This window comes from Heterodontus francisci, chromosome 12 (assembly GCF_036365525.1).
Source record: "Heterodontus francisci isolate sHetFra1 chromosome 12, sHetFra1.hap1, whole genome shotgun sequence".
Lineage (NCBI taxonomy): Eukaryota > Metazoa > Chordata > Chondrichthyes > Heterodontiformes > Heterodontidae > Heterodontus > Heterodontus francisci.
In genome coordinates, this window is record NC_090382.1 from 67,151,127 (window position 1) to 67,177,713 (window position 26,587).

General features: G+C 40.7%; 1 long non-coding RNA gene across 1 annotated transcript; it reads right to left on the minus strand.

Annotated features, from left to right (window-relative positions):
- On the minus strand, positions 1-26,086 carry LOC137375611 (uncharacterized). Its single transcript, XR_010976041.1, has 4 exons — positions 26,040-26,086; positions 7,644-7,680; positions 5,702-6,228; positions 1-548 (listed from the first exon to the last, which is right to left on the minus strand). It is a non-coding gene; the product is annotated as an uncharacterized lncRNA (long non-coding RNA).
- Positions 26,087-26,587: the final 501 nt, after the last annotated feature.

The following is a 26,587-nucleotide window of genomic DNA, read 5'->3' on the forward strand; positions in this document are numbered from 1 at the left end:
GTGTTAAATTTAATGCTGCGGCATCAGAGTTAAAAGATAGATTAAAATATACATAACATAAAACATATATTCTGCACATTATAGATATTAGTACAGAGCTGCAATGCTTCAATTCAAGGACCAGCAGAAAACTGGATACAAAGTGGGATCTTTGTTTCTAATTCCATTCCTTTTTATAATTATAAATGCATAAACAACATAAACTGCCACACCGACTGACAACCATCTGTCTAACTACAACCCCACAAACAAGTTGGCAGTGTGTCCAGTCTGTTTAATGACAGTCCAGTAGAATCATGCAATAATCGTGTTCATTCAGCACGGAAACCTGTTTGAACAAGACATTATCAGAGCTACAGATTAACAAGTCGTCAGTTGCAATAAAGCAAATCAAAGATGCATGGGGTGATTTAAGAATGCAGAACCACAGATTTCAAAGAAGTCATCCTTTGACTAAACATAAAAGTGTAGGAGGAATCTGGTTAGGAGTCGTGTTTCTGTCCTGGTTGATTGCTTTGGAAAAGTTAACGAACGTCCATGCTTATAACCTGTTAAAAAATGAGAGAGAAGTTCAACAAAGAAATCTTAAGCTCCAAATGTTATCGTTTTATGTTTCTCTTGGGGTCAGATTTTGTTGTATAAAGTTGTTTTGACTGAAGCAACTAACTCCCTGACAGAACTTGACAATTCTGTAGTTTAACAATTGAAGCCAATAAACATTACTGAGTATGAGTACGATGGATAACACCGCAATTTTACACCAGCATTATAGTCACTCTGAAATATCTTTTTTAATAGGATGCGTGTCTAGTCCTATTTATTCAGAGCTTTTCCCAAGCTCAGATTAACTTTAAGAATTATAATTCAATTATTTTAAAACAGCTGTTTTGAAATTTGTAGACCTAATTGTTGAGGTATTCATATTGTTTAGCTTTATTGGCGGTCTTTAGCAGACCCGATAACGAGTGAAAACAATTCAGTGAAACGTGGTGTTATAAAGCTAAGTATCTTCTTTTGTAGAAAAAGCTGTTATCTTAAAGCTGTGGTAAATATAGAACAATAATATTTAGTTGTCAAGTAGTTTTGAGATTTTTTGGCGCTCCAGGAAGAAGGCAAAATAGTCGGAGAAAAAGTTATAGCCCAAAAAGATAATGAAGAGTCGAAGATAACAGTGCTGGACTGGAAAACATTCAATGAGGTAGGAAGGGATCCGACCCAAATTAATCGATCAAAAAGTAGCAAACAGATGTGTGGGAAAATGAGATGCATCGAGTGCAAAATAAATATATTCGCATAAGGCAAAAAAGAGGATGAATCAAATTATCGAGTTCTGTGGATAAATAGATAGTAAAACGAATTTGAACTTAAAGTGGAAGTATATGATAAAATTAATCTAACAATACTAAAGATCATGAATACTGAAAGTTAGCGCAGGTTTTTTTGGTAAATGCAGTAGATGGATTTTTTTGAGAGATGTTTAGTAACGATATCTCATGAGAGGCTTGTTTAAGAAAAATTCAGGCGTTTGGTTTAAATGGAAATGCAGCAGCAGGGGTGGACTGAAAGGGAGCGGAATTCTTCGCTATTCGGAAAAAATGGGGTGTGGATAATACAGCGCTACGGAAACATTCGTACAGATAGATATTCAGCAAATCTCCCGATTTTCTATATGGCCAATCTGCTCCTTTGTAGCAGCATGAATGGAAAGCCGATTGATAGACAGGACATAAAGAGGGCAAATGGCTATTTAGACTGGACAAGAGTTGGAACTGGTAGATTCTGCGGTTCGTGCTGGGTCCAGTTTTGTTCGAAGTATATATAGATGTTTTGGGATTGGGTATATGGAGCACAGTCTTGAATTCTGCTGACAAAAACGAGAACTGTAAAATACTTCAGGAAGATATAGATTGGTTGGCAGGGTAGGAAAACAGGTGACAAATATAATTTAATGTGATAAGTGAAGTTTTGGGGCAAAAAAAAGCGAAGGATGGAAATATACAATTAATGGAAGAAAACCTGAAGGTGTGGATGAAGACGGGATTATATATGTAATTTTCTGAAAAATGCAGGAGGATAAAGCTGTAAAAACAGGCAACTGAATTTGTTTTTTTATATAAATAATGTATTTGTGAATTTACACAAACGTTAGGTCACAATTCGAATACTGTATGCAGTTTTGGGTAGTCCATTAGGGAAAGGACATTTAAGCTATATAGACCATTCAGCATAGATTCACCAGGGCAATATCAGAGATGGGAAACATGTAGATCCAAGGAGAGAATTGACATATTGGGACCATTACCATTGCAGCAGAGAAGGCTGATGGGAGACCTAATCGAGCTTTTAAAAATTATGAAGAGGTATGGTAGAGCAAATAGGTTAAGACCATCTCCTCTGTATAGGGAGCCCGTGAGGAGGGATTATCAGCTTAAAGCCATCACTAAGAGAGTGAGGATAGACATTAGGAAAAATTTGCTTAGGCAGAGGGTTGTTGTTATGTACAATGCTTTGCCATGGCTAGTGGATGAGGCAGAGACCATTTTTTTTAAAAGGGAAAATTCATTCAATATTTGAGGCAGAGAAATAGGGCTATGGGTAGAGGGTAGTACACTGGGATTAGTTTCGGAATTCTCTAACAAGTACTGGCACAGACATGATAGGTTGAATGGTGCCTTATGTGCTATAATCGTCTGTGGCTTTATTGTTGAATGCCCATTTTAGATTGGTTTAGTATGGTCAGATTGTTTCAAACTCTAATGGGTATATCTATAGCTTCTAATTCAATTACAGTTTTATCAATAGTGAATTTTAGAAGAAATGTATATTTTAATCTCTAACTATATGTTGAATAATGTTTCATCATGTGATCAGGATTTCTAGCGAGCCTTAAAATACTTCAAGGGAAACTGATATCAAACTTGAGCTCTGATTTTATTTTAATATTTTTAAAACAATAATACATCACTAGACTATGAAAAAAATTGATCATCTGCAGTAGAGGTACTGCAGTTGATTATATATGTGCAAAATCAGAACTTTTTAGAGCTTTAAAAAGATTAGTGAATGTGAAAAACTAGTTGAATGCCATTTCTTTAAAAGAAATACAGATGAGGTCTGATTTTATGTTATAGTTCCAAAGAGCTGCGTCATTCTTTGTATTTAAGGCACAGATAATAAACTAACTTTTCTGATACTGTACCTATTGTCATAGATCAGCTTTAGTATATTGTATTAATATTGATGTACACCTTTTGAGATTTTTGCAGTCAGGTATTGAATGATTCAAATTGAGTGCCTAAAATTTATTTTATACTATAAAATGTTTCTGTTTCTCTTGAATTAAATAACACAATTAGTGCAATTGACAACTAGCTTGATTTCACAACATTTATTTAGTATGAATGAATTAGCTTTTTAATGTTGAACAAATTCAAGCATCTTATCTAAAAACTTTAACAGATATGTCAGGGCCTACAATTCTGGATTATTTCTCAAAGCTCAATGTAATCAAATATGATTCATATGCACTTTATTTTATTTGAAAAGGTGTAGTATTCAAGTTGACTTGTGTTACTGATTTAATGTGAATTCTGAAAGCACTCAATGCTAGATTGTCTCTTTCTAACTACCTATCAGTATCTTTATTTTTTTTTTAAAGTCCAGCAAACTGCATATTTACTAAAGAATTGGTTTGGAAATTTGTTTCACTTGATAAGGGGACAGATAATGTGGCACTGAATTTTAGTGCTTGTCAGTTGCAATAGTTAAAATAAAGATTTAAAGTTCAAAATCTAAGCTAGTTGGCAAGAGCAGTTTATTTTTATCGGTCCATACTCTTGATACGTATCTCCCTACCCATTTCTCTCTCTCTCAGTACTCCCTCACTGATCCCTGCCACTGGTGTGTAGGGTGCTAACATGCTTTCTTCACATGCAGATGGACTTGGCAATCCTACGCCCAATCTCTTCACTGCTTGAGTAGTCTTTCCTACCCCTCACTGCATATTTACTTTTGCTCCCTCTCTTGTCCTTCCTCATATAGCAACATTGCATTTTTGTTATGACACATAATTACTAGGGTAATTTTGCTTGAAACAAGTGTGAAAATTTTAACTAAAAGATTGGTGAGAACTTTTCAGGATGATCCACATTCATTGAGACTTAATTTTCCCCTGAATATGACTGAAAAATCGACCTCCTCCTTTATTTTGAGGTTAATCCATCTCTGAACTCTTATGTCAAATTTCCCTTCCTTTTCATTTTCATCTCTGACCACTCTTACTCTAGTCAGCACTGCTTAAAACAATCACTCCATCTGTTTCCAAATTTGGGAATCATCCCTTTTGCCTGTACTTTAGGAGGGGAAGTTCGCAGCTAATATTATGCTTGTCTTGCTGCCTGTTCTTGTAGCCACATAGTTAGCCAGGCATAACAGGATCTAGTCTCAATTTCAGATCACAATTACACCCTGTAGCCCTCAGCTGACTAACTGCAGGATTCAGCACAATTGACAAGTACTGAAACAGCTATGATTTAAATATTCGTTTGGTGGCACAGAACTTGAGTATTACTAAAAACAGAGACATTTTGTCGAAGCTTTTCGTCTTTCACTCATCAGGATAATTTGCAAGAATACCAATGTAAGGATACAACAAATTTATACTATGAGAAGAGAGTGCTGATTGGTTGACAAGTGAACTCTGGTGGAGGCGTTGCCATGGAGAATGCACCAGTTTCTGGTGACTGACAATTAACCACCAAGCTTTGTTTGAAATTTAAACCAGGCAGTTTGATTCCCTTTCTTTAGGAAGAACATGTACACACGTTGCGCCTGTTTCAGCTAAACAAAATAAGTGACAGCCATTTGCTGGTTCATTCCTCTGGGCAATGTTTTGACCAATGAGAGTAAAACTGCCTGGTTTAAATTTCAAACAAAGCTTGGCAGTTAACTGTCAGTCATGATAAACTGGTGCATTCTCCATGGCAACGCCTCTACCACTCAGAGTCCATTTGTTAACTAATCAGCACACTCATAAGGTTGTTGCTTCTCTTACATTGGTATTCTTGTGAATTGTCTTGATGAGTGCAAGATGAAAAGCTTCAACAAAATATCTCTGTTTTCAGCAATACTCAAGCTATGATTTAGTTAATGATATTTACTGATCGGGGTGGGGGGTGGTGGAAAAGCAAAGTTATCTACTTCGGGTATGAATCTGACCGTAATGACTAGATGGTTAGTCTGACTATCCTTGGTACATGGACCCAGAAAAATGCCTTAGAGTGTAAATGTAAACTCAGTTTTGTAATATTTTGGATCTTTATACTATGCAGGGCACAAGTCAAATTTCATTTTTATTAAATTACATTAAGATTTTTACTGGTGCTTGCTGATTGAATTCTGGGCATTATTCTGTGAAAACCATAAATGTGGATCCTGCGTTTTAATTTTCCTTTATGTATTTAATTTTTATCCCTTACTACTTTTAAGGCTGAGAATACACAGAAAGATGATACACAATATGCACAGTTTGCAGGCAGACATTGGACATTTAGAAACACTGGATAAAGGGAATTTTGTTTAACTGTATTTGGAGAGCAGTCCTGCACTTAATTCGAGACACAAAATGCTAGAAACAGGTCAGGGTTGCTGTGCAGAAAGCAAAAAAAAAATAACATTTCAAGTCTAAACCTGAATCACTAACCTAAACTGTTTCAATTCTCCACTGATGCTGCGTGATCTGGTGAGTGTTTTCAGCATTTTCATTTTTTATTTCAGATTTCCAGCATCTATGCAGTATTTTGCTTTCTGCACTTTGAGGGCATAGGGAATGTGTTGGGCTTTGGTAACATTAGGAAATGGTCTGGTGTTCTACACAACTTGGATGGAGTAATAAAGTGGGGCTGCTGGTGTTGGCAATTGTGGAGGTGGGGAGGTTGGTCTGGCATCACTGTGTAAGGAGAACCTATGTTTGGAAGAACTGTTGAAGGCAAACCTGAGTTTTGGCACATCTAGGAATGGAATATGAGGCTTGACTGGTATCTGTCAGCAATGATGGGAGGGGGAAAGGTATGGGCCTGACAACACTGATTAGATGTCATGCACAGCAACACTATTTTGAATATATTAGGGGATTGCTGCAAACATTAATTGTGGTATTATGGTTTTTTTCACATGCTTCTCTCTCTGTCTTTCTCTCTCATTCCTTCAATGTCTGTCTGTTTCCAGCACCTGTAAGAAAATGTAAATATTCAAATCACAAACAATGCAAATTCAGTGATATTTATTTATTTAGAGATACAGCACTGAAACAGGCCATTTGGCCCACCGAGTCTGTGCCGACCATCAACCACCCATTTATACTAATCCTACATTAATCTCATATTCCTACCACATCCCCACAATTCCCCTACCACCTACCTATACTAGGGGCAATTTATAATGGCCAATTTACCTATCAACCAGTTAGAGATTTTCTGTTTGTTTTCAAAATTTAACCGCTTGCTATTTCAATTTGAAAAAAGAAAAATATCTCCTTCCACTGTCTGACAATTTTTTATACGTCATATGTTTAACGTTTCCAACCAGCAACAAAACACAAGTGCTAAGCAGCTGGTAATAGAAGACATTCCATTTGCTTTAAAACTTAACTATTTTTAAATAAACTCATATTAGGATGAGGAAAGGCCCTCAGATTTTCAGATAGCTGCTAGGTATAAAACTGTGATTGCAGCTCAGCTGTCCATTATAGAAATATCCCAATTTTAATTTCCTGGGTGGCAATTTGAAAACCCACTGCTCTATGTCTCTGCTATGCTTTCTAAACTTTAAAGGATGTAAAATATAATCTGTAACTGGAGTGTAATCAATACAGTTTGTCATTTCTGTTCCTGACACTGAAGTACACACCCTCTCCAGTCAAAAAAAAAATCACAAAATTTGTCCTTTTTTTCTTGAAATAATTTTGAAGAACAACTGAGCAGAAGCTGCTAGATGCTGAAGAATGTTCCAGTGGTTCAGCTGAGTAAATGCTGCTGATGCATCATGGGAAATTGGATGCACTGTACATAATCAGACAGCACAATCTGCCTTCAGTAACAGAGGCCTGGTTCGGGGCAAAAAAAAAATAAAGTTTCAGCCCAGATTTTTAGGAGAGCTGAAGCCTTTAAATAAAAACTTTAATGAAGATAATCAAAGACAATTCAAGTGAAAAATTTGATCATGATTGTGAAATATGTAATTACATGAATTTTTAAATTTTGTTTAAAACCATATTTCAGAATTATAAATTTCAGTTACTTCAGTCGCAGAAAGCATTTTGAATGATTTGTGAGGAAAAGATAAAGTGCCACCTCGTGGTATAACGGATCATTACAACTGTGTTGCAGGTAAGTATTGACATTTTAATATTGTAATTACCATTAGAAATTTTTGCATAACATTTAACAATGTGAATTTGTGACACAGGAAGTGCATGCCACCATATACAAGACTTTTAATGTAATGCAAATGTAATTGCCATAAACATTTCAAAAATGTGTACAATTAAAACTCTATTCTTCCTAATTTATGTGTGCATAGCACTGAAATATAATGTTGTACTGGCTGTGGGAACAACAGTTATGTGATATTACAGTTGTACTGACCTGACCCAAGGTCTACTGTGTGTCTTGGACAGATTCACTAGAAATGAAAGAAGGTTAAAGTTCAAAAAAGTGAATTTGATCAAAAATCATATTTTCACATTTTTGACTTACAGCTAAGTAAGTTTAATTAAAATAGATTGGTCTCTAAATGTTTCAAAAATTGATAAACATCTTGCACCAAGATACAGTATTTGACAGTATTACTGAAAATGGATGCAAATTTTATTTTGAACTAAATCAACTTTCTTAGATATTTTATGGAGTATTACTGAAAATAATTATATCATGCAGATTTGATTGTAACTTATAGCATTGTGTATTGAAAAAGGGAGTGATTATTTTAAAAATACAAATCTAATCAAATCAACACTAAATAAGCATTAAAATATTGTTTGGTGTATACTTATTACTGAATTGTTTAGTTTCAGCTCATTAAATTCAAATAAAATTGTGTACAAATAAAGGTACAGTCTCTCCTTTGTTGGACTACGCTTTGTTGAATTAGAATTGAAAACACACAGCATATGAACTTAAAATTAAGTGATACAAAAAGAACAGCATTTGATTGTTGTCGGTATGCTGTGTGTATGCCTAAGCACTCAATAGAGAGAATCACCGTGGATGTAGTCTCTAAAATGCTGATGAGCAAGGCCACTGATTTAGTTTTCACAAAAAAATAGAATCAAAGTTCAATCCCCAGAATATTAGTGAAGATCCCAGAATCTCTTATAATAAAATGGATTCCAACTCAGTCATTCTGTCAGTGGTTCCAATTATAAACAGAATAATATGGATAAAAATCCCAGATTCACATAATAAAAATGGAATTTAACTTATTCAGTCAATATAAGTAAGTGACCAATGTTGATGAGGTTGGGATAGCCACGTAATTCTTTGCTGCATCTTAAAGGTGTTTCCTCGGGCTGATACATTGGTTCGTTTTGTCTGTCATTACAGCGAAGAAAACCAATACTGCTGCCCTCTGTTTTATTGACAACAAAAGGTCCATGTTTTGGTTTCTGCAAACTAGAAGATATAGATGGAACTTAGACGATGTATAAATAGTTGCTGAGCCTTCAGTGTTTGTTTTCCAAGCATAACTCAGCATCTACACAGTTTATACTCTTCCATCCATACCAGTCTGCAGTAGTGCCAATAAATACCCATCTCCTGTCAGTGTCAAAAGTCCTGGGAAGTTTACAGAACCCAAGGATGAAAATCCTTGAGTCCTATGTGTTTCTAGGACACCTGGCCTTGATCTGTTCATTTTCCCCTGATATCGGATCCCAACTCTTTTTTCCAATATATTTTCAATACATTAACCCCATGACACATGTGGCTAATTGTCCAGATGTGGCTAATAGTATTTTGATGAGTAAATAAAAATGAGTAATAGACAGCATCATTCAGCATGTCACCTCAGTACTCATATTAGCCTGGTGTATGCATGTGTACTTTTAACACTTTTGCATAAATTGGTAAGATGAACAGTGTGAAAGTTTTTTGATCATTGTGCTTTCCTTCCTTGGTTACTGTTCATTGATTATCAACTAAAATGGTTTGAGACACGGGTGACAACGCCAGAATTCAGCACCATGGAAACACCAACTTTGTATGGAGAGGAGAGATATGATCATGGTCAAGTCAACCAACCAACAGAATAACCATTCAGCCCAGTAGGCCCAAACCGCATCCAACCTGGATGGAGAGCAGTGGCGTCTCTGACACATTTCGTGCAAGTCAACCTTCTCAATAATCACCCTGACGTCAAAGATACCACCTGCAACTGCTGGACAAAAATTTAGAGGATTCACTAAAATGTGCTTTGTCTGAAATTCATGCCAGAATTTAAACGTTGAAAGAGAAAGACTGCAAGGTTTTGAACTGATTGGTAGATGTTTAAGTGAATATGCACATGAAGTACATTTACTTGCATCATGTGTAAAACATTTTTCAGTAAAATTAGTACATATTGGGTAAGAGTGTTGTAGCCACATTGGACAACATTATCTTCGGGTAAGCCAGGCAGCACCAGGCATGAAGTCTCAAGATTGGAAGGATTGATACTGAGAGATGAGTGCTGTCTTAAGGTATGTGATCTTACATGTGGCATAGTCTTATAAAAGGATGCTGTTCCTTTTTAATATTTTACATGATAACCATACATAGACTCACAGATGCAAATTAAAACAACTTTATCACTAGTGGTATCTATTATGTTAGCACCCAATGCTGACTCCACCTTGTGTTTAGGTCTGTGTAAAATTCATATATTATGACTTGAAAAAGTATCATATTTAGTACAGACAATTGTTACAGCTGTCAAGGTCTTATCATCTGACCATGCACTATCTTAGAACAAGCAGGAAGCAGTTGTTTCTACCAACAGATATTAAACCCATGAGGGCCATTTAACCATGGCATAATAACTGCAAAACTCAACAAATGTGACCGACTGGAGCGTCATGGGTAATTCCTGGTAAGATTATTTAAAAAGAGCACAACATATCAGAACAGTGACAGCACTCCCATTTAATGAAGAATCTGAAAAGTGACATCATGGCCAATGCACAGGAAGAAGCAGTGGAGTAAAAGCTAAGTGTTCAATTGTTTATTCATGCTTTATTTAACTATATCATAGATTGAAGCAACTACATTTTTTTAAATTAATGTGCAAGAGGTAAGGCCAAAACCAAACTATCTGCTTTAAGTAAACAGACGTAACTAGCTAATCTACCAAACTGAGAAATACAATAACTAATGGAAACCAAATTATAGTTTAGTGTTGAAGGCAAATCAGAAAATAAATTTTTAAAACTACTATAATATAAACAAATAAATAGAGTGATAATGGCTGCACAGGGGTGTGTCAGGACTGCAGAAATTGGGAATTTGTGAACAGTGGGACTGTCCCAGATGAACACACAGGAAATTTCTGTCTCTTGATTCACTTTGGGTCAGAGGCATTGGGCTGGAGCACAAGTTAGAGACACTGCCACACATAAGTGGGGCTGGGGGCTGGGGGGTGGTGGTGGAGGTGGTGATGGAGAAATAGCTGGATAGCTGCAGAACACCATCACACCACATAGAGAGGGACAGGAAGAGAAGTGTGTGACTGACAGTCGGGCAATGAGAACCTAGCGGAGACAGAGAAGGAAGAACTGCAGAAATTGTTCCAGTCCAACATGTATAATATACATACTACCTCTGGGAATAAGGATGAAAGCTGTGGGGAGGATGACAAGGGTGCTAACTAGTGCACTTTGGAGCAGAAGGCAGTCCGGGGGTGGAGGGAGCTGCAGAAAGGAAATAATTAGGGGATATTTTCTTAATGGTGAGAGTCTGGAAATGGTTTAGAAGAAAAGGGTCCAAATTACTAAAAGCTACTGCTTCAGTACAAAAAGTAATCAAAAAGCTAATGGAATTTTTTTTCATTCTTACATGGGATGTGAGTGTCACTGGCAAGGCCAGCATTTGTTGTCCTTGACAACTGAGTGGCTTGCTGGGCCATTTCAGAGGGCAGTTAAGAGCCAACCACATTGCTGTAGGTCTGGAGTCGCATGTAGACCAGGTAAGGACAGCAGATTTCCTTCCCTAAAGGGCATTAGTGAACTAGATGGGTTTTTATGACAATGATTGTTTTATGGCACCATTACTGAGACTAGCTTTCAATTCTAGATATTTTTATTAATTAATTGAATTTAAATTCCACCAGCTGCCATGATGGGATTTGAACCTGTGTCCCCAGGGCATTAGCCTGTGGCTCTGGATTACTAGTCCAGTGACATTACCACTATGCCGCTGCCTCCGTGCAAATGTTGACCTTTCTCTCAATGGAGTTCAAATACAAAGGGGACAAAGCTACGCTTCAGTTGTATGCAGTCTTTGTAAAACCCCATCTGGAGTATTGCATTCAGTTTTGGGGACTACACCTCAGGAAGGATAAGAATATACAAAGAAATAGGAGCAGAAGTAGGCCATTCAGTCCCTCGATCCTGCTCCACCATTCAATAAGATAATGGCTTAACTTTTACATAAACTTCATTTTCCCACCTGATCTCCATATCCTTTGATTCCCTTAGTGCCTAAAAATTTATCACATTCAGTCTTGAATATACACAGCAACTGAGCATCCACAGCCCACTGAGGTAGAGAATTCCAATGATTCACAACCCTCAGAGTGAATAAATTTCCCTTCATCTCAGTCCTAACAGGCCACCCCTTATACTGAGGTTATGATCACTATTTCTAGACTCTTCAGCCAGGGCAAACAGTCTCTCGGCACCTACCCTTGTCAAGCCCTCTTTAAAAAAAACTTTATACATTTCAATGCGATTGCCTCTTTTTTCTAAAGTCCAAAGAATATAGGCCCATTAATCTCAATCTCTCCTTTTGGACGGTCCTTTTCATTCCAGGAATCAATCTAGTGAATCTTTGTTACAAGACAAGTATATCCTTCCTTTGGTAATGAGGCCAAAACTGTACACAGTGCTCCAGGTGTGGTCTCACCAAAACGCTATATAATTACTCTTATACTGCAGCTTCCTTTCAATAAAGGGCAGCATACCAGTAACCTCCTAGTTACTTGCTGTACCTGCATGCTAACCTTCTGCAAATGTATACAAGGACACCCAAGTCCCTCTGAACACCAACATTTACTGCTGTCTCACATTTTTAAAATATTCTCCTTTTCCATTCTTATTACCAAAGTGGATAATTTCACACTTCCCCACATTATATTCCATCTGCTGCCACCTTGTCCAATCACTTAACCAGCCTGAATCCCTTTGGATCTTCTTTAAACAGGATATATTGGCTTTGGATGGGGCTCAGCACAGCTTCACCAGAACGCTACCAGGGTTTAAAGGATTAAATTGAGGACATGTTGCATAAACTTGGGTTGTATTTCCTTCAGTTTTGAATCTAACAATAGAACAGATGTAGTGAAGCTATTTCCTCTGGTGGAGGTATCTAGAACAAGGGAGCACAACCTTCGAATTCGAGTTATACCATTGAGAAGTGAAATTATGAAGAACATTTTCCACACAAAGGTTAGTAGAAATAGGAAATTATCTCCCCAAGAGGCTGTGGATGCTGAGTCAACAGAAATCAGCAAATTTGAGATTGAACGTTTTTTTTTAAAATTTGGTAGGGTATCAAGGGATATGGAACAAAGACTTGTAAATGGAGTTGAGTTATGATCAACCATGACTTAATAAGATGCTGCAGCAGGCTTGAAGGACTGAATGGCCTTCTGTTCCTCTGGGGTTTATCACAGACACTGTCAATATGCATAAGTTGGGACCATTCAGTGTCACGAGGCTGGATTTTATGATGGTTGGCGGGGACCCATCCACTGGCTGAAAAGTCGGTGGCAATCCCACCTCCACCAGGCCTGGGGATCCAGACTGGATTTTACAATCCCCAGGCCCTTAATTGGTCTAGGGTGGGACTTCCACCTCATTGAGGCAGGAAGTCCTGCCTAATGGAGCTGCTGGCCAGTCAGCTCAGGGTGCCCGATCAGGAAGGCCCCCCAGAATGCCGCCTGACTTCAGGTGGGTTTTCTGAGGCCTCAGTCACCGCCAGCCAAATGTAAAATACCTGTGGCGGAGGGTGGAGGCTCTTAAGTGGAAGACAATTGGCCACTTAAGGACCTTGATTGGCCTGGGGCGGGTCATTTCTCGCTGCCCTACATAAATTGCCAGTGGAGGCAGGAGTGGGTTGGGAAGGGGCCCCCAGCCTCCCACTCCATTTTACAACCCCATGCCCATCCCCACTGCCCACACCACCCCACCCCCCCCCCCCCCCCCCCCCACCACCAGCCCACTCTTTTGGGGGGCGTAAAAATCTGGCCACTAAATTTGAAAAATGCCCTCCTGAGAGTTAATTGTCAGTGTATACTTTTTTTTAAAAAAAATGCATGTTAGGTTCTACAGATATTTTAGTAAAATGTGTAAACTATTGGAAATCAAACCAAAAAGTAATTTAATCTTGGCCCCCATTGTCAAGTACTTCAGAACCAGTTCAATCTCATTCATGCTCCAACCTTCTATCAATCTGCAAGAGCCTTCGCCATCCAAAAAATGCCATTTTTCCTTTTCTCAATCTAATGGCCTAAATCTCGATGCAGCATTTAGTGCTAGATTTACTGTCAACAATATCCAGCATGTCTAATGTAAGAAATGCCTTGTGTGGGGTTAATGTAAGTGCAACCTCAGTCCAGTAAGGTGAAAAGATAGATGCATGTTTGCATATTCCAGTAGCTCTATCTGTTTCTGTCAGTATATTGTAAGGATATACACCAGACGTCTTCAAGATACCCACTTAAAATAAAGGACAGTAGTTGGATTTTTACAGCACAGCCCAAAAATGAATCTGTTAAAAGGCATAATCCATTACTTCACATACGGATTATCTTGACTTGAAATTAATTTTCTTAAGGACAATATAAGTATCCTCAGCTCAAAAGCATAAAAAAAAATTGTTATTCATGTGTGGAAATACTGTCTCTGTGTCCTTTGAATTGCTTGAAGATGCTGTTTATTCAAGTTACTTAGGATTAGCTTGAAATAAAAATTGTCAAACTCATTCTTAAAGCTATGTATAGGATTGCCAACCCTCCCAGATTGCCCAGGAGTATCATACTGGAATTCATGCTTTAAGTTTCTCACCGCAGCAATGTCTACTCCCTCTCCATTCTCACTCCGTGACACCACCAACTCCCTCCACAGAGAAACCTGGCTTGGTAACACAACCCATAGTTCCCACCCCCACCCCAACTTGGCAGCTGCAGAGCCAGAAACAGTTGGGAGTCGGCCCTGGTTTGCAGGGGTTGCTTTGGAGTGAAGGAGGTACAGAAACAATAGTCAAGAAAAGGGAGACTGAGGCTGAAGGGATTGAGGAGAGTGAGGGAAATTCTGGAATGGTAGTCAGAAATGAAGGTTCAGGGGAAAGAAGGAGACTGTGAATGGGGGCTCCGGGTGAGGAGACTGAGGGTCGGAGGATTTGGGGCTCAGTCAGTGGGGGAGAGAGCAGGATTGGATAATGGGATGGATGTGATCAATGTTACCTTTAATTATTCTTTGTTTGCAGCCTATTATTTGCACTGTGCAGTCCCTTTAAGATTGCTGTGAAGTCACACACATGTGCATCTCAACGCGAACATTGGTTGTGCACAACCTGTTTGTTGCACTACATAGCATGTTCCTGATGGCTGCTCATATGCACAGCTCATAAGGAACATTGGACGTGGGGATCAGTATTTTCTGAAGAGGTGAGAACAACAGCTGCCACAGCAGAAGCAGTGCTAAGAGAGGAGCAGCCAGTAAAGGAATGAGTGAAACCTGGGGTCTTTACTGTGAGTGCATGGAGACAAGTAGATGTGGACAGTGGATTTTCACTGGAAGAACCAAGGAAGGAGAAGGAAGATTCTTGAACTGAAGACTGTTCTACCATGGAATACTTCATCATAAGTGACCATTAAGGTATTGACTAGAATATTGTTTAAAACAATGTGATGTGTTTGAAAAGGATGAATATAAAGTTTTTTATTCTTTCGTGGGATGTAAGCATCGCTGGCAAGGCCAGCATTTCTTGCCCATCCCGAGTTGCCCTTGAGAGGTGGTGGTGAGCTGCCTTCTTGAACCACTGCAGTTTGTGTGGAGTAGGTACAACCCACAGTGCTGTTAGGGAGTTCCAGGTTTTTGATCCAGTAAGAGTGAAGGAACGGCGATACAAATCTAGGGATGATGTGTGACGGAGGGGAGCTTGCAGGTGGTAGTGTTCCCATACATCTGCTGCCTTTGTCCTTCTAGGTGGTAGAGGTCGCAGGTTTGGAAGGTGCTGTTGAAGGAGGCTAGGCAAGTTGCTGCAGTGCATCTTGCATGTGGTACACACTGCTGCCACTGTGCATCAATGTTGGAGGAAGTGAATGTTTAAGGTGGTGGATGGGGTACCAATCAAGCGGGCTGATTCGTCCTCAATGGTGTCGAGCTTCTTGAGTATTGGAACTACACTCATGCAGGCAAGTGACGAGTACTCCATCAGACTCCTGACTTGTGCCTTGTAGATGGTGGGCAAGCTTTGGAGAGTCAGGAGGTGGTTTACTTGCCTCAGAATTCCCAGCCTCTGCTCTTGTAGCCACATTATTCATATGGCTGGTCCAGTTAAGTTTCTGGTCAATGGTAACCCCCAGGATGTTGGTGGGAGAATTCATCGATGATAATGCTGTTGAATGTCAAGGGGAGATTGTTGGATTCTCTTTCTGGGGGAAATGGGATTATAGGAGCAAGCACAAGCCTCAGGGCCTAAATGACATTTCCAGTGCTGCAATTTCTAGGTTTCTACGAAAACACTGAGTCTGAGCGGAGGGGATGGTTTCGAAATGTTGGTGCTGAGCTAGGTGTAGGGTGGTATGCCCTGTGAGAAGTGCCCCAAACACACTCCTTTGTGTGATCTCTCATTTTGCATCAGGTCAGTTTGTGCGACAGGGAATCTGAGTGTTACTTATGAGTGTAATTTCATTAGTTATATTTGGAATTAGTTCTTCCCACCTCTGGTTTCCCCTCTGCAAATCACTCCTACACCTTTTGGTTTCCCTTCATCTCCACTCTGTTTCCTGTCTTTGCCTGCGCGCGGGGGACCTGGTTCTCGGAACTTCTCGTATTAACAGTTGCTGACGCGACCACAAGCAAAGACAGTGAACTATAGGAGACCCAACCTTTATAAGGTAAATGCATAATTTTTGCAGATGTCACGTGATCCAGTCATGTAAGAGCGTCGTCTTCCAGCCAGTGTTAACAATCCTAGCCACGCAAGAAAGCATTACTTTGATGTGATCCTCTTTCACGACGACATACTCTTAAATTGCTCTTGCCCTCTTTTGCATTTTCCTGCAAAATATATTTAAGGACGTATGCAGTTTTCAAGTCTTAATTTTTGATCCTTTTACAATTCGTCTTTTTTTCATTAGAGAACGGCCACAGGACAAACCGACCACACACAATGCATTTTTGTTTATTATCAAATTCATAAGAGATGCTCATTGATTGGATCACGGTAATATCCTCTGAAATGTCATTGTCGTATCTGTATTGAGCAACCCGGAATATCCTGGAAGTAAATTGCCAGATGACGATTTCTTTTTCTATCTGTAACCCAGAGGTTCCTTCTGCAACAACGACATAATGCTCCTCCAAAATGAAAATTAGACCAAGGTTAGGATTTTAAAAAGAGCTTCAAACCTTTCTGGCATATGGAAACAAATGTAAAAAGTGCGGACGAATGTGGTGATTTGCGCAAATGCCCAATATAGTGTAGGTAGATTAAAATTCTGTTTGACAGATAAATCCAATATTAAAGGAATTCTGGAAACCTTTCAGCACACTGGTGCTTTAAACAGAAATCATCATTTCACTGAGAATGTTGACCAGTGATACTGGAATGTGGATGGTTGGAGTTTCGGAACCATTAAATCATGCCAATTATCAGCGATCACAAACTTGTCCCGTCCTGCGGGGAGCAATATTCCCCATTATCTAATGAGTTTTCTTTACAATTGAATATCCTACAATGTGACGATCGAACCTGCCCTCCGCTGTGGGGCAATCCCCGACGAGTTGAATTCACATTATCATTTTTCTATGCTATTTATTTTCTGTCCATTTTGAATCTCTGTTTCTCGCTAGACTCCATCTTGTGGATTTTTTTTTTTTGTTATTCACTCCGTGCTGCAGCAGTGAGCGCTCACGCCATGAGCGGAGCCTCGTTACTTGCCAGCCGGGGCGCAGCGACCTCAGCCCGTGGATCCCTGCAGCTCTCGCTTCTGAAGTGCAACTCAAGTCTCAGGCTATCAGAGACTGGAACACACACCATTTCAGATTAACGGATAAACAGGAGGGAAAGACACGCATTTTTTATTCTGGTTTAATTGTATTTTTTAACCTTGTTGATCCAAAACAGGCTGCTGTTAATATGCAGTTGATTTTGTTTTGTAACTTTCAGTTTAGACAAAATCGGTTCTTCTCTTACATCTGTCCCATTAATAATTTTGACAATACAATAACTTGTAATCTTCTAGGAAAATTCTTAGGGGATAACTATTTCAACAATCCAATGCAGCCCAAATCAATGGCAGATAATGCACCATTCGCCGAATTGTCAGCCTGTCTATTCATTCAGAGGCATTTATTGAAATCAGTACTGGAAATGTAGAGTAACTAGTTGCACATAATGTGGCAAGGGGTAGTTGAAGAGACAAAGAAGGATGAAATGCCGCAAAATAAAAAGACAACTAATACAAATGCAACGTAAAGCAAAACATTAACGGGAAGTAAAAGGGGTAATAAATGTGGGGGAGGGGTGGCATAGATAAGAGGGTTCTGAGTAGCTGCGCCGTGGACGTTTATCTCATTGGTTTTTTAAAAAAGGGGTTGGGAACAAAGAAGCAGGAGTAGGCCATTCAGCCCATCGAGCCTGGTTCTACACTCCCCAACCAGGGGAAACAGCTTGCCTGCATCTACCCTGTCTATCCCTTTTAAGTACTTTGTAGGTTTCAATGAGATCACCTCTCATTCGTTGAAACTCTAGAGAATACAGGCCCAGTTTCACCAATCTCTGTTCATAGGACAGCCCCACCATCCCGGGAACAAGTCTGGTGAGCTTTTGTTGCACTCCCTCTCTGGCAATAATATCCTTCCTAAGGTAAGAGGACCAAAACTGCACACACTACTCCAGGTGCAATCTAACCGAGGTTCTATACAATTGAAGCAACACTTCACTACTCCTGTAAGCAAATCCTCTTGCGATAAAGGCTAACATACCATTAGCCTTCCTAATTGCTTGCTGCACCTGCATGTTAGCTTTCAGGGTCTTATTGACGAGGACACCCAGGTTCCTTTGTACATCTACATTCTCTAATCTCTTGCCATTTAAGAAATACTCTGCACATCTGTTCCTCCAACCTCACATCACCTTTCCACATCATATTCCATCTGCCATGTTCTTGCCCAGTCACTAAATCTGTTCAAATCCACTTGAAGCCATTTTGCATCTTCCTCACAACACACATTCCCACCTAGATTTGTGTCATCCGCGAACTTGGAAATATTACATTTGGTCCCCACATCCAAATCATTGATATATATTGTGAACAGCTGGGGCCCAGTACTGATCCTTGTGGTACCTCACCAGTCACAGCCTGCCAATGCAAGAATGACACGTTTATTTGCCAATCTATCTTCATAACTGAAATTCCTCATCCCTGGACCCATTCCCGTGAATCTCTTCTGTACTCTCTCCAATGCCCCCATGTCTTTCCTCATGTGCGGCGCCCAGAATTGGACACAATTCTCCAGTTGAGGCCGAACTAGTGTCTTATACAAGTTCAACATAACTTCTCAAATAAAAGCAAAATACTGCGGATGCTGGAAATCTGAAACAAAAACAAGAAATGCTGGATTCACTCAGCAGGTCTGGCAGCATCTGTGGAAAGAGAAGCAGAGTTAACGTTTCGGGTCAGTGACCCTTCTTCGGAACTGACAAATATTAGAAAAGTCACAGATTATAAACAAGTGAGGTGGGGGTTGGGCAAGAGATAACAAAGGAGAAGGTGCAGATTGGACCTGGCCACATAGCTGACCAAAAGGTCACGGAGCAAAGGCAAACAATATGTTAATGGTGTGTTGAAAGACAAAGCATTAGTACAGATTAGGTGTGAATATACTGAATAATGAACATCAGCAAGTGCAAACCTGAAGAAAAACAACCTGAAAAAAACAGTGGGTAAGCAAACTGAACAAACTAAGATGAAATGAAATAAATGCAAAAAAAGATTGTAAAAAATGTAAAAAGGAATGCAAAAAAAAAAGGAAGAAAAAATGACTAAAAATGAAAGTAAAGTGGGGGGCTGTCATGCTCTGAAATTATTGAACTCAATGTTCAGTCCGGCAGGCTGTAGTGTGCCTAATCGGTAGATGAGATGCTGTTCCTCGAGCTTGCGTTGATGTTCACTGGAACACTGCAGCAATCCCAGGACAGAGATGTGAGCATGAGAGCAGGGGGGAGTGTTGAAATGGCAAGCAACCGGAAGCTCAGGGTCCTGCTTGCGGACTGAGCGGAGATGTTCCGCAAAGCGGTCACCCAGTCTGCGCTTGGTCTCCCCAATGTAGAGGAGACCACACTGTGAGCAGCGAATACAGTATACTACATTGAAAGAAGTACAAGTAAATCGCTGCTTCACCTGAAAGGAGTGTTTGGGACCTGGGATAGTGAGGAGAGAGGAGGTAAATGGGCAGGTATTACACCTCCTGCGATTGCAAGGGAAGGTGCCCTGGGACGGGGACGAGGTGGTGGGGGTAATGGAGGAGTGGACCAGGGTGTCGCGGAGGGAACGATCCCTTCGGAATGCTGACAGGGGAAGGGAGGGGAAGATGCGACTGGTAGTGGCATCACGCTGGAGGTGGCGAAAATGGCGGAGGATGATCCTTTGGATATGGAGGCTGGTGGGATGAAAAGTGAGGACAAGGGGAACCCTGTCACGGTTCTGGGAGGGAGGGGAAGGGGTGAGGGTAGAGGTGCGGGGAATGGGTCGGACACGGTTGAGGGCCCTGTCAACCACAGTGGGGGGAAATCCTCGGTTGAGGAAAAAGGAGGTCATATCAGAAGCACCGTCATGGAAGGTAGCATCATCAGAGCAGATGCGTCGGAGACGGAGAAACTGGGAGAATGGAATGGAGTCCTTCCATGACGGTGCTCATATCCAAAGGATCATCCTCCGCCATTTTCGCCACCTCCAGCGTGATGCCACTACCAGTCGCATCTTCCCCTCCCTTCCCCTGTCAGCATTCCGAAGGGATCGTTCCCTCCGCGACACCCTGGTCCACTCCTCCATTACCCCCACCACCTCGTCCCCGTCCCAGGGCACCTTCCCTTGCAATCGCAGGAGGTATAATACCTGCCCATTTACCTCCTCTCTCCTCACTATCCCAGGCCCCAAACACTCCTTTCAGGTGAAGCAGCGATTTACTTGTACTTCTTTCAATGTAGTATACTGTATTCGCTGCTCACAGTGTGGTCTCCTCTACATTGGGGAGACCAAGCGCAGACTGGGTGACCGCTTTGCGGAACATCTCCGCTCAGTCCGCAAGCAGGACCCTGAGCTTCCGGTTGCTTGCCATTTCAACACTCCCCCCTGCTCTCATGCTCACATCTCTGTCCTGGGATTGCTGCAGTGTTCCAGTGAACATCAACGCAAGCTCGAGGAACAGCATCTCATCTACCGATTAGGCACACTACAGCCTGCCGGACTGAACATTGAGTTCAATAATTTCAGAGCATGACAGCCCCCCACTTTACTTTCATTTTTAGTCATTTTTAGTTATTTTTTCTTCCTTTTTTTTTTTGCATTCCTTTTTACATTTTTTACAATCTTTTTTTGCATTTATTTCATTTCATCTTAGTTTGTTCAGTTTGCTTACCCACTGTTTTTTTCAGGTTGTTTTTCTTCAGGTTTGCACTTGCTGATGTTCATTATTCAGTATATTCACACCTAATCTGTACTAATGCTTTGTCTTTCAACACACCATTAACATATTGTTTGCCTTTGCTCCGTGACCTTTTGGTCAGCTATGTGGCCAGGTCCAATCTGCACCTTCTCCTTTGTTATCTCTTGCCCAACCCCCACCTCACTTGTTTATAATCTGTGACTTTTCTAATATTTGTCAGTTCCGAAGAAGGGTCACTGACCCGAAACGTTAACTCTGCTTCTCTTTCCACAGATGCTGCCAGACCTGCTGAGTGAATCCAGCATTTCTTGTTTTTGTTTCAACATAACTTCCTTGCTCTTGTACTCGAAATTCCTATTAAAACATACAGTATCCTGGGCTTTATTATTAACTGTTCTCTCAACCTATCCTGCCACCTTTAATAACTTAAGCACATATACACCTAGGTACCTCTGCTCCTGCACCCCTTTTAGAATTGTATCCTTTATTCTATATTGTCTCTCCATGTTCTTCCTACCAAAATGAATCACCTCACATTTTTCTGCATTGAACTTCATCGGCCACCTGTCTGCCCATTCTACCAACTTGTCTATGTCCTTTTGAAGTTCTACACTACCCTCCTCACAGTTCATAATGCTTCCAAGTTTCGTATCATCTGCAAACTTTGAAATTGTACCCTGGACACCAAGGTCTAGGTCTTTAATATATATCAGGAAAAGCAAGGGTCCTAACACTGATCCCTGGGAAATTCCACGACAAACCTTCCTCCAGCCCAAAAAACATCCATTAACCACTACTCTTTGTTTCCTGTCACTCAGCCAATTTCATTTCCAAGTTGCTACTGTCCCTTTTATTCCATGAGCTACAAGTTTGCTCACAAGTCTGATGTTGGTGCTGTATCAAGTGCCTTTTGAAAGTCCATGTACATCACATCAACAGCATTGCCCTCATCAACCCTCTGTTACCTCCTCAAAAAACTCCAGCAAGTTAGTTAAACATGATTTTTCCCTTAAGAAATCCATGCTGGCTTTCCTTAATTAACCCATATTTGTGACTATTGATTTTGTCCTGAATTTTTTTTTCTAGAAGATTTCCCATCACCAAAGTTAAACTGCCTGGCCTGTAGTTGCTGGGCTTATCTTTACACCCTTTTTTGAACAAGGGTGTAATGTTTGCAATTCTCCAGTCCCCTGGCACTACCATCAGTCTAAGGAAGACAGAAAAATTATGGCCTTCCTCAGTAAATATAAACACAAATTAATCATTTAGCTTCTCTGCATTTTCTCTATTCCCCATTATAAATTCTCCTGACTCTGCGTGCAATGGTCCCACATTTGTGTTGGCTAAACGTTTCCTTTTTATGTACCTGTTGACGCTTTTACAGTCCATTTTTATGTTTTTTACTAGTTTACTCACACTGAAGAATACCTGCAGAGTCTCATCGACAGGTTTGCGTCTGCCTGCAATGAATTTGGCCTAACCATCAGCCTCAAGAAAACGAACATCATGGGGCAGGATGTCAGAAATGCTCCATCCATCAATATTGGCGACCACGCTCTGGAAGTGGTTCAAGAGTTCACCTACCTAGGCTCAACTATCACCAGTAACCTGTCTCTAGATGCAGAAATCAACAAGCGCATGGGTAAGGCTTCCACTGCTATGTTCAGACTGGCCAAGAGAGTGTGGGAAAATGGCGCACTGACACGGAACACAAAAGTCCGAGTGTATCAGGCCTGTGTCCTCAGTACCTTGCTCTACGGCAGCGAGGCCTGGACAACGTATGCCAGCCAAGAGCGACGTCTCAATTCATTCCATCTTCGCTGCCTTCGGAGAATACTTGGCATCAGGTGGCAGGACTATATCTCCAACACAGAAGTCCTTGAAGCGGCCAACATCCCCAGCTTATACACACTACTGAGTCAGCGGCGCTTGAGATGGCTTGGCCATGTGAGCCGCATGGAAGATGGCAGGATCCCCAAAGACACATTGTACAGCGAGCTCGCCACTGGTATCAGACCCACCGGCCGTCCATGTCTCCGTTATAAAGACGTCTGCAAACGCGACATGAAATCGTGTGACATTGATCACCAGTCGTGGGAGTCAGTTGCCAGCATTCGCCAGAGCTGGCGGGCAGCCATAAAGACAGGGCTAAATTGTGGCGAGTCGAAGAGACTTAGTAGTTGGCAGGAAAAAAGACAGAGGCGCAAGGGGAGAGCCAACTGTGCAACAGCCCCAACAAACAAATTTCTCTGCAGCACCTGTGGAAGAGCCTGTCACTCCAGAATTGGCCTTTATAGCCACTCCAGGCGCTGCTTCACAAACCACTGACCACCTCCAGGCGCGTATCCATTGTCTCTCGAGATAAGGAGGCCCAAAAGAACTAGTTTACATTCATATTCTGTTCTCCTTTTATCAGTTTTTTGGTCCCCCTTTGCTGTATTTTAAAATCCTCCCAATACTACTATTTTTGGCAACTTTATAGGCCTTTTCTTTTAATCTTATATAATCCTTAACTTCCTTTGTGAGCCATGGTTGACTGCCTTTTATTTTGGGGTTTTTGTGCCTTGAAGGAATGCATAGTTACTGTAAACTATGTAATAATTCTTTGAAGACTATCCATTGCCTATGTACTGTCATACCTTTTAATATATTTCCCCAATCCACCTCAGCCAATTTTCCCCTCATACCTTCATAATTTCCTTTGTTCAAATTCAACACCCTGGCTTCAGATTGCATTACCTCACTTTCAAATATAATGTAAAATTCTATTATATTATGGTCACTCATACCTAAATGTTCTTTTACAACAAGATTATTAATTAACCTTTTCTCATTACATAATACTAGATCTAAAATAGCCTGTTCTCTAGTCGGTTCCTCAACATACAGCTCTAGAAAACCATCTCTAACACACTCCAGGAATTCGTCCTCCATAGCATTAGTACTCATTAGGTTTACCCAGTCTATATGCAGATTAACGTCACCAATGATTACTGTATTACCCATGCTACATGTTTCTCTAATCTCCTGATTAATACAATACCCAAACTACCACTACTGTTGGCCTATAAACAACTACCAATGTTTGCTGCCCCTTGCTGTTTCTTAGCTCCACCCAAACAGATTCTACATTTTGTTCTTCAGGTCTGAGATCCTCCCTTACTAATGTACTAATCCCATCCCTTATTATCAGTGCAATACCATCTCCTTTTCCTTTTTTCCTGTCCTTCCTAAATGTTGAATATCCTTGAATATTCAATTCCCAGTCTTGGTCACCCTATAGCTACATTTCCGTAATGGCAATTAGATCATACCCATTTACCTCTATTTGTGCCTTTAAATCGACTACCTTGTTGCGAATGCTGCATGCGTTCAAGTAGAGTGCCCTTAATCTTGTTGTCTTGACATTATTCTGCATTCTAAGCCTAGTTTGATGCTCACTTTTGTTTTGCATGCCTTCTAATGTCACTTGCTATTTTTCTACCTCCTGTTACCAGCTTTACTTCCTTCCAATTTGAGCTGCCTTTCAGGTTCGCATCCCCTGACCAGCTAGTTTAAACCCTTCCCAACAGCACTAGCAAATCTCCCTGCGAGGATATTAGTTCCGGTCCTGTTAGTGTAGCCTGTCCATCTTGTACAGGTCCCACCTGCCCCAGAACTAGTCTCAGTGCCTCAGAAATCTGATGCCTTCCCTCCTACACCAATTCTCCAGCCATGTGTTCAATCAATCAATCCTACTATTCCTATGCTCACTAGCACATGGCACTGGGAGTAATCCTGAGATTACTGGTCCTGAGATCGTGCTTTTTAAGTTCTTTCCTAACTCCCTAAAATCTGCTTTCAGCACCTCATCTCTCTTCCTACCTATGTCATTGGTACCAATGTGGACTATGACCTCTGGCTGTTCACCCTCCCCCAGAAGGATGTCCTGCAGCCGCTTCGTGACATCCTTGATCCTGGCACCAGGGAGGCAACACACCATCCTGCAGTCATGTTTACTGCCGCAGAAACACCTGTCTGATCCCCTGCCTATCGAATCCCCTATCACTATTGCTTTTCCACTCTTCTTCGATACCTCCTATGCAGCTGAGCCACCCATTGTGCCACAGACATTGCTCTGGCTACACTACTCTGAGGAACCATCGTCCTCACCAAATGGAAAACCGATTAGAAAGCAAGATAAACTCGGGGGACTCCTGCACTGCCTGTCTTGTTCTCTTAGACTGCATGGCGGTCATCCATTCCCTCTGTGCCTGCATGCTCCTAACCTGCGGTGTGACCCTCTCTCTAAACATGCTATCCACGTAGTACTCCACCTCGTGGATGCACAACAGTGACTCCAGCCATCACTCAAGTTCTGAACCCCGGTGCTTAAGTTTCTGCAGCTGGTGACACTTCCTCCAGATGTTCATCTAGGACACGTGGTGTGTCTGTGGCTTCCCACAAAACACAGGATGTACATTTCACTTGGTCGAGCTGACCTGCCATACCGTAACTTCAAAAACTATTTAGTACAATTGGAATAAGTAAAATAACTTACCAGTCACTCACCAATTAGCTTCTTGTCCTGTCCCGCAGAATGAGCCAGCTACTGGAGGCTGAACAAAGCTGGAAGAAAGATGACACTGACCGCCACGCTGTGCACCAACAGAGCACTGAGGAAGCCCTGCTTTTCTACTTTCTGCAAAACAACTGATTCGAGCTTCTGAAATCCAGTTTATGCCAGCTACCTAAATAACTAGCTGCAGCTGCTCCCAGAGAGCTTGTATACCTCTGTTTTAAGGCTGGAATAAAACTTAACTTCTCTTAACATAAGGAATAATTTTAGTTAACTGCTAAATTGAAGAAAAACCGAGACTTTAGATAGAAATTAACCCTTAAAACTCCTCCTTACCAGACTCAGCAGCTCTCAGTGTAGACCAAACTGTCAGTGTTTGCCATCAATATTCCTCTGAAACTGACAGCAACTGCTAGAGTTCTCACATGGGTAGTTAAACACAGAAATCCAGAAGCTACTTTTAGTGAGTTTATGCTTCCCCACAGGGTGTGTTGTAAAGCACCACCACCCCCCCCCCCACCACCCCCATTCTCCAATTAAGTAGAAATCAATCAACTGACAAGAACTTGGCTCTTTTATGCTATTAGTCTCACAGTAAAACCCCTTGGAAATGTTACACGTTGTTGCATGACGTGTAACTGGGTTTTTAATTGCATAGTAAGTTCATAGTTACTACTAAACATCCTCACTGGCCCTGAAAACTAATTTTATATTTGTGGAACATTAAATTTCTCTGTGATAAATGCAGATTTTTAAAATTTTGTTTTAGCTTTTACTTTAACCCCCCTGTTAATGTCCCAATCACTTATTTCGCTCTCTGTCAAAGTTTAATGAAAAATGAAAAAATTAATTGCAGTTTACTTCCTGGTTTGCTGTCACTGACA